The 15346-nt window shown below is 42.1% G+C and overlaps 1 protein-coding gene across 8 annotated transcripts in view; it reads right to left on the bottom strand.

Annotated features, from left to right (window-relative positions):
* The window catches only part of MEF2A (myocyte enhancer factor 2A), a 165323-nt gene extending 151545 nt beyond the window's left edge, over nt 1–13778 (bottom strand). For 4 of the 8 annotated variants that reach the window (XM_019460117.2, XM_053888759.1, XM_019460119.2 and 1 more), the window contains exon 1: nt 13227–13775. The gene's annotated coding sequence lies outside the window, so the exon portion shown is untranslated. Of the gene's footprint in view, nt 1–13226 lie in introns of all 8 variants that reach the window. The other 4 variants (XM_019460120.2, XM_019460121.2, XM_019460123.2 and 1 more) reach the window with 3 other exon arrangements.
* Nucleotides 13779–15346: the final 1568 nt, after the last annotated feature.

Here is a 15346-nt window from a genome sequence, read left to right as displayed (position 1 = left end):
TGTAATGAAAGGAATGAATGGAACAAAAACAGACACTCATATCAATAGAACAGAATAGAGAACCCAGAAATGGACCCTCAAACGTACGGCCAACTAATCTTTGACAAAGCAAGAAAGAATATCCAATGGAATAAAGACACTCTCTTCAGCAAGTGGTGCTGGGAAAACTGGACAGCGACATGCAGAAGAATGAACCTGGACCACCTTCTTACACCATACATAAAAATAAACTGAAAATGGATGAAAGACCTAAATGTAAGACAAGAAGCCATCAAAATCCTCGAGGAGAAAGCAGGCAAAACCTCTTTGATCTTGGCCACAGCAACTTCTTACTCAACACATCTCTGGAGGCAAGCGAAACAAAAGCAAAGATGAACTATTGGGACCTCACCAAAATGCAGGACCTCATCCTGCACAGTGAAGGAAACAATCAGCAAAACTAAAAGGCAACCAACAGCATGGGAGAAGATATTTGCCAACAACATATCAGATAAGGGGTTAGTATCCAAAATCTATAAAGAACTTATCAAACTCAACACGCAAAAAGCAAATAATCCAGTGAAGAAATGGGCAAAAGACATGAATAGACACTTCTCCAAAGAAGGCATCCAGATGGCCAATCGACACATAAAAACACATGCTCAACATCACTCATCATTAGGGAAATACAAATCAAAACCACAATGAGATACCACCTCACACCTGTCAGAATAGCTAACATTAACAACTCAGGCAACAACAGATGTTGGCGAAGATATGGAGAAAGAGGATCTCTTTTGCATTGTCGGTGGCAATGCAAGCTGGTGCAGCCACTCTGGAAAACAGTATGGAGGTTCCTCAAAAAACTAAAAATAGAACTACCCTATGACCCAGCAATTGCGCTACTAGGTATTTATCCAAGGGATGCAGGTATGCTGTTTCGAAGGGACACATGCATCCCAATGTTTATAGCAGCACTATCCACAATAGCCAAAGTATGGAAAGAGCCCAAATGTCCATCAATGGATAAATGGATAAAGAAGATGTGGTATATACATACAATGGAGTATTACTCGGCAATCAAAAAAGAATGAAATCTTGTCATTTGCAACTATGTGGATGGAACTAGAGAGTATTATGCTAAGTGAAATTAGTCAGAGAAAGACAAATATCATATGACTTCACTCATATGAGGACTTTAAGAGACAAAACAGATGAACATAAGGGAAGGGAAACAAAAATAATATAAAAGCAGGGAGGGGGACAAAACATGAGACTCTTGAATATGGAGAACAGGGTTGCTGGAGGGGTTGGGGGAGAGGGGGATGGGCTAAACGGGTAAGGGGCATTAAGGAATCTACTCTTGAAATCATTTTTGCACTATATGCTAATTTGGATGTAAATTAAAAAGATAAAATTTTTAAAAAATGAATGAAAAAGGTAAATCCTATTTAAGGTAATGATTACCTCTGCAGAAGAAAAAGGGCAATGGGATTCATAAAAATTCTTACATTCTTACATTACATTCACGCTCTGTTATTCACTCTGATTTTCGTATACCTGATAGGTTTCATAATTTTTAGCCACTACTGAGAAGCATTGACACTTTTAGCTAGCTGGGGCAATAGTTTCCCACTCTGTTTAGGAAAAAATGTTTCATTGTTGTGGGGTTTTTTGGTTTTTTGTTTTTTTTTTTGCTCTTGTGTTTAATAGGACAATCTTACTAAGACCCTATCTGAAATTTTTCATTTCTGTTTTCCAAACCAAACAATGAAAACCTTAAGATCATCTAAAATAGGGTACTCTGCCTTAGGACACAGACCTGTCCTTGGCTATTCATACATACACACACACACACACTTTCCAGATCATATCCCACCTTCACTTCCACTCCTCTTCAAACACCCATTCCATGGCCAAATCCCGAGGTCTTGTCATTACCAGGAAGTCTTCCACCTCCGACTACACCTCTTCATCCTCCAGGCACTCTCTCACAAGTAAACTCATCATAGTCCCCTCAAGCCTGCTCTTCTTCCTGTGCTTCCTGTATCAGTAAACTACCCATTCATTCCCTCAATTGCCCAAGCCATCACTCTCAACTCCTCTTTCTCTTTCACCTTCCACATGCCCTCCCATCACTGAATCCTTCCATTATTCTACGCCCCTATATATCTCTCAAATCCACTTATTTCTTCCATCCGCATCCTATACCACAGTCCAAGCCACCTTACCTCTTTTAACTAATTTCCTGTAACACCCTCCTAATTATTCTTCCTGCCTACCACTTTTAACTCTCTGAAGAATTCTCCACAGTGCAATCAGTATTATCTTTTTTTTCTTCCAAGATTCTATTTAAACTCAAGTTAGTTAACATACAGTGTAGTATTGGTTTCAGGAGAGGAATTTAGTAATTCATCACTTACATAAAACACCCAGTGCAGCATTATCTTTTTAATTTCCTCCCAGGCTTAAGATATTCTAATTTTCCCTTAAAGTTCAAATTCCTTAACACAGCTTAAGGGCTCTTCATAATCTGGCCCCTACTTATGTCTTCAGCTTCATCTTTCACTACTCCTACAGTGTCTGCCCTCTCTTATACTGCCTGATCCATCCATACTGTACTGAGTTTCTCCAAGCAATCCAAACTCTCTTAAGTGTATCTCTCGTCCTTAACACAGCTCTGGTAAAACTACCCACCCTCTTTATAAGGCTAAATGCTCCTGAGGCTTCAAACTAAATGGAAGTGTCACTTCCTCTGGTATAAATTTTCCTGGCCTCCCTGAAACTGGGTTGATCACCCCTTCTATATGCTCCTATAGCACTCTGCATGGTACACATCAAGTGAATAGCAAAATGAATTATAAAACCATATGTCCATACTGCCATCTATGAAAGCCAAGCCTGTTCACTGTATTCCTCATTCACCTAGACCAATGGACTGAACGAATAAGGTAATAAAGACCAAACTGTGAAATAAATTGCTAAAGTAACAGTATGCTTACAAAAAATTAGAACCCAATGACTCATGGTCCAGGCACACAATATTCTTTCCACTATACTCTGTGGCACTTAATTTTACTTTCATAAACAATTCAATGCTAATTAAGCGTAAAGTAGGTAACTCAGAGTTTAAAAGGATCTAGATATCATCTCATTTTATAATTAAAGAGATGCCCAGAAAGGTTATTACTTGCTAATGAACAAAACACTATTAAACAGCAATACCAAGACGAGGTATTTTGATGTTCTTTTAATTACATACTTTAATCTCAGGAATTCAGTTTTTAAGCCTTTATTTTAAACAAAACATTTTTTTAATTTTTTTTTAACGTTTTATTTATTTTTGAGACAGAGACAGACAGAGCATGAACGGGGGAGGGTCAGAGAGAGGGAGACACAGAATCTGAAACAGGCTCCAGGCTCTGAGCTGTCAGCACAGAGCCTGACGCGGGGCTCGAACTCACGGACCGCGAGATCATGACCCGAGCCAAAGTCGGCCGCTTAACCAACTGAGCCACCCAGGCGCCCCTAAACAAAACTTTTTTAGTCTTTATTTATACTTGAGAGAGACAGACAGAGTGTGAGCAGGGGAGGAACAGAGAAAGAGGGAGACACAGAATCCGAAAGCAGGCTCCAGGCTCCAAGCTGTCAGCACAGAGCCCAACACGAGGCTCGAACTCCCAAGCCATGATGAGATCATGACCTGAGCCAAAGTCGGCCACTTAACCAACTGAGCCACCCAGGTGCCCCAGTTTTTAAGCTTTTAAAGTTGAAAAACTTTCAAGTTTTTCATTTCTTCTAGGATAACAATGTTATCAAAAACAGAACAAATTCACTTCAAAGTTTCCACAAAATTACCTAGAATGTTATAACAAACATAACAATATTTAATCACAGTATAAGAGTAATAAAGATAATAGCCGTTACTGTAATTATGTATCATAAGCAACACATGGGTTATCAACCATGTTCAAGGCACTGTGGAACACAAACACGGAATATACAAAGAGATATAAAACAGCATTCCTAACTCCCAAGAAGCGTACAATATGTTTTGGAAAACAAGAACCAACCATTATAGAGTTGAATAGAAAAACTAGGCAGGGGCACGTGGGTGGTTCAGTCACTTGAGCATCCAACTTCTTTGGCTCAGGTCATGATCTAGTAGTTCATGGGTTCAAGCCCCACATCGGGTTCTGTGCTGACAGTTCACAATCTGGAACCTGCCTAGGATTCTGTGTCCCCTCTCTTTCTGCCCCTCCCCCACTTGCACTGTCTCTCTCAAAAACAAACAAACATTAAAAAAAATAAAGTAAAAGCAAACAATCACTTAAATTATTAACACTTTCAAAGGAATAGACTTTTCTTCTAAGGAGTTTCAGGAATGTAAAGAGAAATGATAATCTACTGTCTGAGAAATCAGCATAAACTCAAAATGTCTTAGGTTGGTCAGCTGACAGGGCTCTGAAACAGTGAAACTCCAGTATCAAGGAGCATACCAACAACTGCCCAGTTCCTGGTTTCTAAACAGTCTTACAAGAAGAGAAAACAGAACTCCTTGAAGAAATGGCTGATTCTAGGACATGAGCAGGAAAAGCAGATGAGGAGCCTGGAATATCTTAATGTCCCAAAAGTAAGAAACTACTCCAAACATGATAGAAATGTGTCAAAATGAGGAGGCTGCAGGATTTCCCACTGACCAAACCTGAGTTAATCTGGAATACCAAAATACTGATAGTAACAGAGTATAATCTACTTAATAAAAAAAGACTATGAATTTATATTGATATTAAGTAAGCAAATGAGAAGGAAAAGCTCTTCTTTACAACAGATTGCCAACTAATAAATGCAGACGAATAGCTAGACAAACACCATTTTGGAACCAATGAGTAATAACGGACTCAGGCAAGAATCAGCAATGAATTATGTGAACGTTTTGGGGAGGACAGAGCACTTACATGGTCTGAAAATGCTTCCCCACAGATTATTCAATAACAACAATGAGGACAATGATAACTTTTATACAGAGAAATCTGGCAGGCAAACCTTAACTAAGTGATCCAAGTAAACATCACCATCAGTTTGACATCATATTGCCTCCTGATGTGATGCACTGAGGGTATATCATCACTTATTTTGTATTGCTGCCAAAAATGCGTAACTTGAATCTAACAAAGAAGCAATATGACAAACCCAAACTGATGACATCCTACTAAACAAAGGGCCTGTACTCTTCAAAACTATTAATTTCAGGAAAAAGAAAAAAAGGTTGAAAGACTATTTAGAAAAAAATGCTATTAAAATATATTATTGGCACAACTGAAGAAATTTCAACATGAACTATAGACTAAATTACAGTATCAGTACTAAGTTTCTTGAATCCATCATACTATTCTTACATGTTATATAAGAACATGTCTTAATTCTTAGGAGATATCAACTGAAGAATTTAAGGATAAAGGACCATGATGTATGCAACATATTCTCAAATGATTCAATAATAAAATTATAAGAGGAAGAGGAAGAGGAAGAAAAAGGGAAACAGGGAGAAAAGGAGGAAGAAGGAAAAAGATCAACAGAATGGATTCTTGCTATTACATGTTAATGTTCAATGACATTGTATAATATTAATATGTTTTCCTTGTTAGAAAGGTACACAATGCATTAATGCAAGATTCCATCTATCCCCTAGACACATCTGTAAGGTTTTGCCTCAAATGATTTGCCTCTGATTTTAACTGAATAAACTTGCATCTAGAGCATACTCCAGAAGATGTAATCAAGGAGCTTAAAGCTATAAATAAAACAGTAATATCTATTTCCAGACTTCAGGCCCACTCTGCAAATATAAAAAATGATAAAGCAATTGTGCTAAACAGTAACAATTAGTGTCTCTAGGTGACCAGTATATGAGAGTTCACTGTACTATTCCTGAAACTTTTCTGTAAATTTTTTCAAGACAAAATGTTTTGTTAAAAAACCTGCCAATGCTGAAACTTTACTTTGACGGAAGTCATTTGTGAAAAACAAAATCTTAACTCCCAGATTCTTCTCTCCTTTTCCTTTCATAATCCATGTCAAATTAAGTTTAATACTGTTATGAAAAAAATTTTCAGTATTAAGATAAACATTTTACTAAAGCAGTCCCCAAATGTTTTAAAAAGCCCATTTATAAATCCACTGTGTATAATGTGCAATGATTTTCACTATTACAAATGGTGGTTAAGTTCCTGATATTGGCCACAAAAGCTCTTTGATAAATCTTTAGCAATACAGCAGAAATGGTATATGTGAAATACAATACTATGTTAACTTGCACATCTCCCTAGCCTTTCTGAAATAATATGGAATCTGCTGGATAAGATGGAGAGAGAGAATGTTGGTTAGTAAGGAACAACCAGTAACTAATTGTAATTTCTAACACCGTTTTTACTAAGTTACACATTTGAAACTGGAAATAGAGCCCTCAGACAAGATGGCTACTCGCTGTCCAGAAAGAAGGCACACGGAATCTCAGGAAATGCCACTTGTGCTCAACAGCTCTGGGATTCCTGTCCTGACCCAAAATGATGACAACATGTTAATATGTATAGAAAATATGTAAGGCAGCACTTTATAGTGAAAAGTACCTTTATAATTTTGAAAGTCTGATGTGGGTACACTGGTTTGTGGTCAGTCATTTTAGTTGATTAAGACAACTTCCATTCACCATTTACTGAACATTCACTATGTACCATGATAGACTGGTAGGTCCTGGGCATACACAAAGAACAAAATAGTCCCTGACACAAGAACTCAGCACAGAAGAAAATGACGTCAATTATAATCCTTTAAATCTAAAAATGGAATTACTCTTCAAATTGTGTCTGTATCAAGAGCAAGGGAGACAAATTTTGTCTAGAGACTAAAATTGGTATCATACCTGACACCTGAGCCACAACTTAAAGGTAAGAGCATTCCAATCTCCAGCAAAAACATGAACAAAGATACAGAAGCATTAATTCAAATTTTTCTGTCTTCCGAGTGTCCGACAGTGTGCTAATGCCTGTGGAGACTGTTATCAAGAAGACAGACAAGGCCTCTGCCTTTAAGGAGTTTACATTCAGATAATGGACAAATAAGGAATAACAAAACGTGTACAAATTATAGTGTCTTGAAGTAAGTGAGATGCACAAAAGAGTAACTATCAGAGTGCAACATTAAAAAAGGTGTGCTGGGTGACAAAGTGAGACTTGGGCCATATTCCAAAGGGTTTGGCCATGCAGCCTTCTGAAGAGCATTTCAAGCAAGTAGTGCAAAAAGTGCAAAAGAACCTAAAATAGGAAAGGACATATAAGGTTTAAAGAACAATAAGAGGACTGTGTGGCTGGCACACAATAAAACAGGGGAAGAACAATGAGAAGGAGAAAGATTATTCAGGGCCATTCAGGCCATGGGAAGAAATACAGACTTTATTTGAAGAGGAATGGGAAGTCATCGGAAGATTTTAAGCAGAGTAATGACATGATTTAGGATATTAAAATGATCCCTACAGCTGCTATGTGAAGAACCAACGTCTGAGGAGCAAGAGAAGAAACAAGCCCAGTTAGGAAGCTACTGCAGCAATTCATACAAGAGATAATAATGCCTTGAAATAAAGAGGGGGCAGTGAAGACTAGAATGGTAGACTGGCGCAAGATAAATTCTTAAGGTACAAGAGAATGTATGGATGGACTGGATTTGAGAGAAAAGAAAAGAATCCTGGCATTATCTTTTAAGTTCTCGACATGAGTACTGCCATTCACGGAGATGGGTAAGGGCCAGTAAAGACATCAGAGTCTGGGGTAAGAGGGGGAAGAAGGTTGGGGGAGAGGAATAGATAACTATATTTCAGTCATATGGTTAACATTATGTTTGAGATTCCAACTAGATTTCCAAGTGAACATCAGGCTCGGGAAAATTCTGGGGTAAAAAAATAAAAGTGGGAGTCATCGGCATGAAAATATATGGCATTTTCAGGGAAGAGCAAACAGCTGGCCTTAACTGGGTCACAGAAACTGAAGGGTAGTGGCTGACGATGAGTTTGGAGAGACTAGAATCATTAAAAAGTGAACCATGATGAATTAATGCCAACAATAGAAGTAACAGCAACAGTAACAGTAGGAGGAAAAAAAAAAAAAAATTAGGTAGCCAGCATTGTGCTAAAGGCTTTATAATAAACATCTCATTTAATCCTCTCAACAACCCTATGAAGTAGGTAATATTATAATCACTATTTTATACACTGAGCCTCAAGAAGGTTGAGAAACTGCCAAAGAACACAAGGTGCTAGAGTTGGGTATTCTAACTTAGGCAGTCTTCAATCTTATCCTTTAAATTACTGCCTCTCTACTGATTTTATGTGCCTTCAAAGTTTTCCTTAAAAGAATGACATTTAGATGTAAATTTTAGAAATATAGTCCCCGTCTCTATGTAAAATGCGAATGCCTAGGGAATAAGGTGAGACTTGTAAGCAAGAGCACCAGAGTTTTACTAAACCAAGAGTTACAAGTTATTTGACCAGGTTACATAAAGAGTATCCCTTTGTTTCAAGAGTCACAAATCATACCTCAAACTAATCCAAGTCAACCTGCATATGCATGGTGCTTGTAACAAAAATAACCTGGTAAAAAGGTCCAGCTCATGCAGTATAAATTTGCGCTCCAATACCAAAATATTTCCCAAAACATGTAACTTTACTGATGGTTGAATTATTTTTTAAGTTCATAAAGTTTACATTTTTGTATAAGGAAGAAAATAAAATTAGTATTGATTCAAAACAAGATGTGCCTTCATATTTATTAAAAATCTGATCAACTAGTGTGTTTTTCCCCCATGTTAACAACTCCTCTGGCTTTCAGCATCATCACTTAGGAAACCAATAAAGTAAATTACCTGCTGTCATATACTAATGTTCAAACAGTTGATATTCCACCTCACAAACCAGCTAATTTTTTTTAACTCACCAGTTTATGATTTCAAGTGATTAAGACAATTCAATATTAAATATTTAGTTTAGTAAATATCAATTAAACTCAATAAATACAAATATTACTAAAATCAGTAAATAAACATCCAAACAAAAATACAGTATTTATTAAATATACGGCAACACATATGCTATACAAGAGATTAATAAATGAGTTTATACTCTTAATTATAACACACTGGACACAGGTCCATTTATTAAAGATTACAGTGATAAAGCATACACAGATTAAATCATTTAGTTCCACAGAGCAGGTAAAATGAAATATAAAAACTTACAGATACCCAATAAAGAAAGGCTATTTTTAAAAATATACCTATTCCAGGTAGGAAATAAAAATATTTTTCTAATTTCAAATTTTAAATACTGTATCTTAAAGACCACTCGCACGGATAATTCACAAAAAAACATATTTCAGTGAAGAGTAGGGAATATACTTACATTGAATTCTAATTTTTTTTTAATATTTAGAGAGATTATGGAGGTTACAATCAATGATTGCAAATCAAAAACCTAATGTAGACTGGCCAACTAAACATTTTATATATAATCTGACAATAAATTTAAAATTCTGGGATTTGGGGGTTCCTGGGGGGCTCAGTCGGTTAAGTGTCCAACTTCAGCGCAGGTCATGATCTCACGGTTCAAGCCCCGTGTTGGGCTCCGTGCTGACAGCTCAAAGCCTGGTGCCTACTCCAGATTCTGTGTCTCCCTCTCTCTCTGCCCCTCCCCTGCTTATACTCTGTCTCTCTCTCTCTGAAAAACAAACATTAAAAAAAAAAAATATTTTAAAAAATGCTGGGATTTTTCTGTTCCAAAAGTAAATGAGCAATCTCCTGCATTTATACATTATATGAAGTCCTCTTGGTCACAGACGGAGGCATCGGATACAGCACTTTTACAGTCTTCATAGGAAATAAGGGAAAATGTATGGAGAGGAAGGGGTGTACAGAGGAAGGGATGAAGGACATCAGGCGATATGCACTTTTGTACATTAAGCCTCAGGTAGTGTGCTAAGAACTCTCACTCCCATTATTTCATTTAATGCTAACAATTCCATGGGGCAGGTAGTATAACTCCCTCCCACTTTACAGAAGACATCTCATAAGTGACACCTTATGAGTAAGTGGCGGAGTTGGGATCTGAACCAAGATGTGATGACAAAGTCTAGCAGCCTTCCTTTATGAGGACTTGCAAACACAGCAGGACGTGTTAAAGTGTTCTTTTGCAGGAGGTTATCTAACTAGATTGATTTTGCAGGAGGTTATCTAACTAGGCACTCACTTCTCAATTTACTAAGAATGTACACAGATTTTCTCTCTCATCTAGAAAAGAGCAATGATCCTTTTCAACCCACAAAGCAGTATTTTCAGTGCTCCATCACTGCTAAAAGAAAACTTCAGCTAGACTTTGTAGCATTCATATGCACCATGAGCACCTCTTCAAAAAAAAAAAAAAAAAAAAGTACGGTCTAATTACAAGACAAAATACATGAAACTGAAAATGCCCAGAGAAAATTCAAGACCATCAACATTGTATGTTAGACTAAACTCCTCTTGCCAGACTTACAAGCAGTGAAGAGAGTGAAGAAAAAAAAAAAAAGGTGGCCTTCCAAAACCTGACTGAAAGGCATGCTACTTCTCAAAAACAAATTGCTTAGTTTCCTCCTCCTAAATCAGAACATAAATCTTTTAAAAGACTTCTGAAGTGTTTCAAACTTCAGAATTATTTTCTAATAGAAAACACTTTTATTATTACTTAACCACCCTCAGAATACACTGATATTCCTCTTGGTAGCCAAATATTGCTACTTCTTGCATATTAATAAAATTAATATTAACCTGTACTGCATCCTATACAAAACTATAATGCAATTGCTTTGAAAAATAAAACATCACCACCAGAAAACAACTCAATACCTTTAAAAGACTATTTCCGGTTGCATTTACAAAAAACAATCTTTGTCACACATACCCATTAAGGAAACATAGAAACTCTTAAGCATTTGGAAGGAGATTATTCTCAAACCATAATTCAGCATAGTGACATTACAATTATTATTTCAGAGCCCCAATGAGCGATTTTCCTTCCACTGGGCACCCCCCACCTCTCACTGCCTCCCTCAAGAATTTAAACTTTTGCTAGGAAGTAATTTATGGGGTTAAACATAATTTTAGCCCCTCTGTTCCAATATGAACAAAACCATGGTTTTATATATAACAAAATGTGAATCAAATGAAACAGATATGCAAATAATTACGTTTAGAAAAATATTTTTACTCATAATTGCTGACTGCTTTAACGAACACGTTTCTATTGGAAACACTTCCAACACTATTGTTAAAAACTAGGTCTGTACAAAGTATTTAAATCACTAGCTTTAGCTCTTCAGAGTTTAATTATAATACCATTATCACAACTTTTTACAGTGCTCACTGAGAATTAAAAGTGATTCCAGAACCAATTAGTGTATCATTACACACACTAATCTTAATAATTTATAGGACACAAGTGTTCCTTATGTTTGTTATAAAGCCTAACTAAAATTGGCATCCCTTTTAATTTCAACACCTTGTGGACTTTTTTCCTAAAACAAAAGTTGCCATTTGGTAAAGACTGAACCGTCCAAAAATATACCCAAAAACAAAAATGTACATACAAAAGCCATAACAGCACAACACAGCTATTTAATCCTCACTTTCTAAATTCATACTAAAATAGATGCCATTTTTGCGTTTTCAAAAAAAGATTTTTTTTCAAGCTATTTTGTTTACCTTTTCCACAGACTGTTCAAGTACTGCCAAGGTAACAGATTTTAAAACTGACAACTGGAGCACTTGGCAATTGCCAAAACAACACAGCTGGATTCTTAAAGGGAAAGTACTCTTGTGTAATGTACACCTAATTACAGCTTTGGAGAACCTTCTCTTCATATAGTAAAAGATGATACGAGACACGGGGGAAACAAGCTGTGCTAAAAAAAAAAAAAAAAAACAAACAAAACTTGAAAAATCTTAGACATTTGTTCAAAAATACTTACACCATTGTCAACACATCACAGCCAGCCTTTCAAATAGCGCATTAATTGCAATACCAATCTTACTGTCAACTAAAATGCAGGTCAACGCTGCCGCAATTCTTCAGTCTACACGCGGTTTCCCTGCTGGACCATGACGGCGTGGGGGGGGTGGGGGTGGGGGGCTCGCTTCGTACCACTGGAGCCACACTTCAGGTCTGAAGAATGTTTTTATAGTCACACTTCCACGGGGAGGGAGGGGAGATCTGTTTTTCTAATTCAGAGATGCTCACCTCTTCCAAACTTGTTTGCACTACCTCACCTACCGACTTAATCCCCGCTGTTCGAAGACAGAGGATATCGAACTAAAAGGCAAAGTTTCTACCACATAAAACCTTTCCTGGGAGCCGGGATCTACCGGGATGTCAGGGGTAGCTAGCTGTTCCCTCTGTAGCCTCCCCTTCCCCGCGACGTCTCCCAGAACCCGCGGGCGTCCGCACCCCGCAGGTGCCCCCGGCCCGGGCCGCCCCAAATACCGACCCCGCCACTGACATCTGCACACACGCGCCCAGAGTTCGGACCTCAATGTTCCGCCCGCTTCGACCAACCTTCTCCCAAAGCAGAAGTGGGGGAACTTCTTCAAGTCCGACCAAAGCGCAGAGCGCCCTCGGCACGAGGGGTCAATCCCTCTGGGGAGACCCGGGCCGCGGAGGGCAAGAGGGAGGAAACGGGCCTTCGGGCGGAACCCCCCGGAGAGACTCCGGGCCCCCAGAGAAGTCCCTCAACTTTCAAGAAGGCGCCGTCCACCACCGCCCCCCAGCCCCAAGCCCCGTGCGCGCACGGGGAGGCTCCTCGCGCCGAACCCGCGCGGCCGAGCCTCCCTCCGCCGGCCCGCGCGACAGCGGTCAGATCCCGGGCCCGCCCTCGGGGCACCCCGCCCCCACCACCGCGGGCGCCTCGCCCCTCCACGCAGACCCCGCGCGACCACCCCGCGCCGCCTCCCCGCACCCCACCCGCCCCGCCGCCGCGCGCCCGCGACCACGGCCCCCTGCCAGCCGGACGCCGCCCTGCCCTGCTGTCCCCGGAGCCCCGCGGGCGCCCCTGCTCGGCCGCGCCGCCCCCCGCCCCAGCGCCCCCCGGCCCCTACCCGGGCCCCTCGCCGAGACGCCGCCCCCTCCGGCACCGTCGGCCCGGTGAACGGAGCCCCGCCGCCGCGGCCCTCACCGTGTCTCCGGCGCAGCTGACGGGCGCGCACACGCTGCAGCCCGGGCCAGCCACCAGCGCTCCGCGCCGCCCGGAGCCGCCTCCTTCAGCCCGGGACTCGCCGGGACATCCGCGCACGGATCCCCACACCGGGGCTATTTTTAGGAGACAGGCCCCGGCCAGACCGGAACTCGTTCCTGCCGCCGCGCGTGCGCACTACGGCCGCGGTCCTCGGTGTCCCTCCGCCAGCCTCGCCTTTCCCTCCCTTCCCCTCGGCTCCCTCTCTCTCTCTTTTCCCTTGAGGTTTCTCTTCAGCGCTGACTTATCCTCTCGGTGGGTCCTAGAGTACTTGGAATGGGAAAGACGAGGGTACGGGCAAAGAGAGTCAGTGGAAGCAAGCGCTACTCCACAAGGACGCGGGGGGCGGACTATGTTTTTCCGGGTGGGTGAGGAGACGGATCACCCGGCACAGGAAGGAGATGACGGCGGTTTGGCGCCGGGGCTACAGGCTGGAGCTCGCTTCCCTGTGAAGAACCGTGTTCTCCTGGAAGGGATACTGGTCACTTGATGAGGGCTTAGGCGCCTCCCAGGGCGGGGCGGCCCGGCGGCGTCGCGCCCTACAGCCCCAGCCTCCCCCCGCCGCTGCCTCCTTGACCAGCCCGCGGGGGCCGGGACCAGGAGCGGCTTCAATGACGCGGCGCGTGGCAAATCGCCGCGCGTGGCCGCCGGCTCCAGCCAACCGGGGGCACCGGGGGGCGGGGCTCCGGGGGCGGGGCCGGGGCTCCGGGGCGCGAGTTCGGCAGACGCCCGGAGTCCGGTGCCAGGCAGGGTCCTCCGGGACGGCCCAGACGCCTCCTGCCGAGTTCCTGGGGCCGCGCCAGCACCCGTTCCCTCCCGACCCCCCCCCCGCAACCCCGCCCCGCGGTCGGCCACACTGGCCCCCTGCAGACCTCTGCTCGCCACGCACGCGCCCACGCCCTCATTGTGGTCAGGGCCGCACCTGTGCTCGCGTCTGGGCGGCCGCCCCAGTCACCCTCACTGAGCAAGCACAATGGGACTTCGGTCCCTGGCGCGCCGTGGCGGCTGGGATCTGGGCCCAGGCCGGGAGGGAGTAGTACTTGAAGGGGCCTGGAGTGGGCGACCCCTTTCAGGCTGGCGAGCCAAGCGCCCCCGGTCCCGGGAGAGACACAACCTCCTAGTAATAGCCAATTACTAATAGGCATCAGTAGCCTACTGCTTGAGCGCCAAACTGTGCGCGGAACGTTTTGCATCTGATAGCTTATATATTCTTCACAACATCCCCATGAAGTAGATTCAGTTTCTATTCCCATTTTACAGAAGAGGAAAGGGAAGCTGAGCGCTAAAGTGACCCTTTGAGGTCACAGCTTAAGAGGAGGGCACTGAGGACTTGAACTCCCAACCACTCTGCATACTGTCTTTTCTGAAAGAGGTGCAAAGGAGATATGCTTGGGACTGCCCTTCTGTTTTGTGGGGTTATTGGTTTTGTCGAGCCATTGTTGGTCCCTGCATCTTGAAGTCTGCTAACATTTGGAGAGTTTCTACAGCCACACTGCCTATTTCTGCACCCAGAGGTGCCTATGCAGTAAACCCAGAGCCAAATGGTTATTTTCATTTGAAAGAGAAACTCAGTACCGCAGCACTTTGAAACAAAGTGACTGGGGTGGCTAAGCAGATGCGCAGAGGACGGGCAAAGGAACTGGGAAGTTACAGAGGAAGCTGGAGGCTCGCAGGCTTCCTCTCTCAAGGACAGGGCAACGTACTGGGGAGAACCCAACACAAAAGCGACACATAAACACCAGACACTGGAAAATAAATCCAGAGTTCTGCTCAGAGTCCCACAGTATCACTTTCCAGAAGAGCCAGCAGCAAGGACTATAGGGAAGTTTTGAAACACATTAAAATTTGGTGTAAGTCAAGGACTATAGGGAAGTTTTGGAAGCACATTAAAATTTGGTGTAATTCAGCAAGTCATGTGCAAATGCATGTTTTTTAACCTGCCAGAAGCTGCAAAGGCAGCTGCATTTGACTTCTTTGCTCCACGAAAATACAAGAGTTTGATACTTTTACTTCAAAGCCTAGGCTCTGAGGTAGAGGGGACAGTGATCAGTAGCTCCGTCATT

This window comes from Panthera pardus, unplaced genomic scaffold (genome assembly GCF_024362965.1).
Source record: "Panthera pardus isolate Hobbes unplaced genomic scaffold, ASM2436296v1 HiC_scaffold_24, whole genome shotgun sequence".
NCBI classification, from domain to species: Eukaryota; Metazoa; Chordata; class Mammalia; order Carnivora; family Felidae; genus Panthera; species Panthera pardus.
This window is presented reverse-complemented; position numbering and strand designations above follow the sequence as displayed.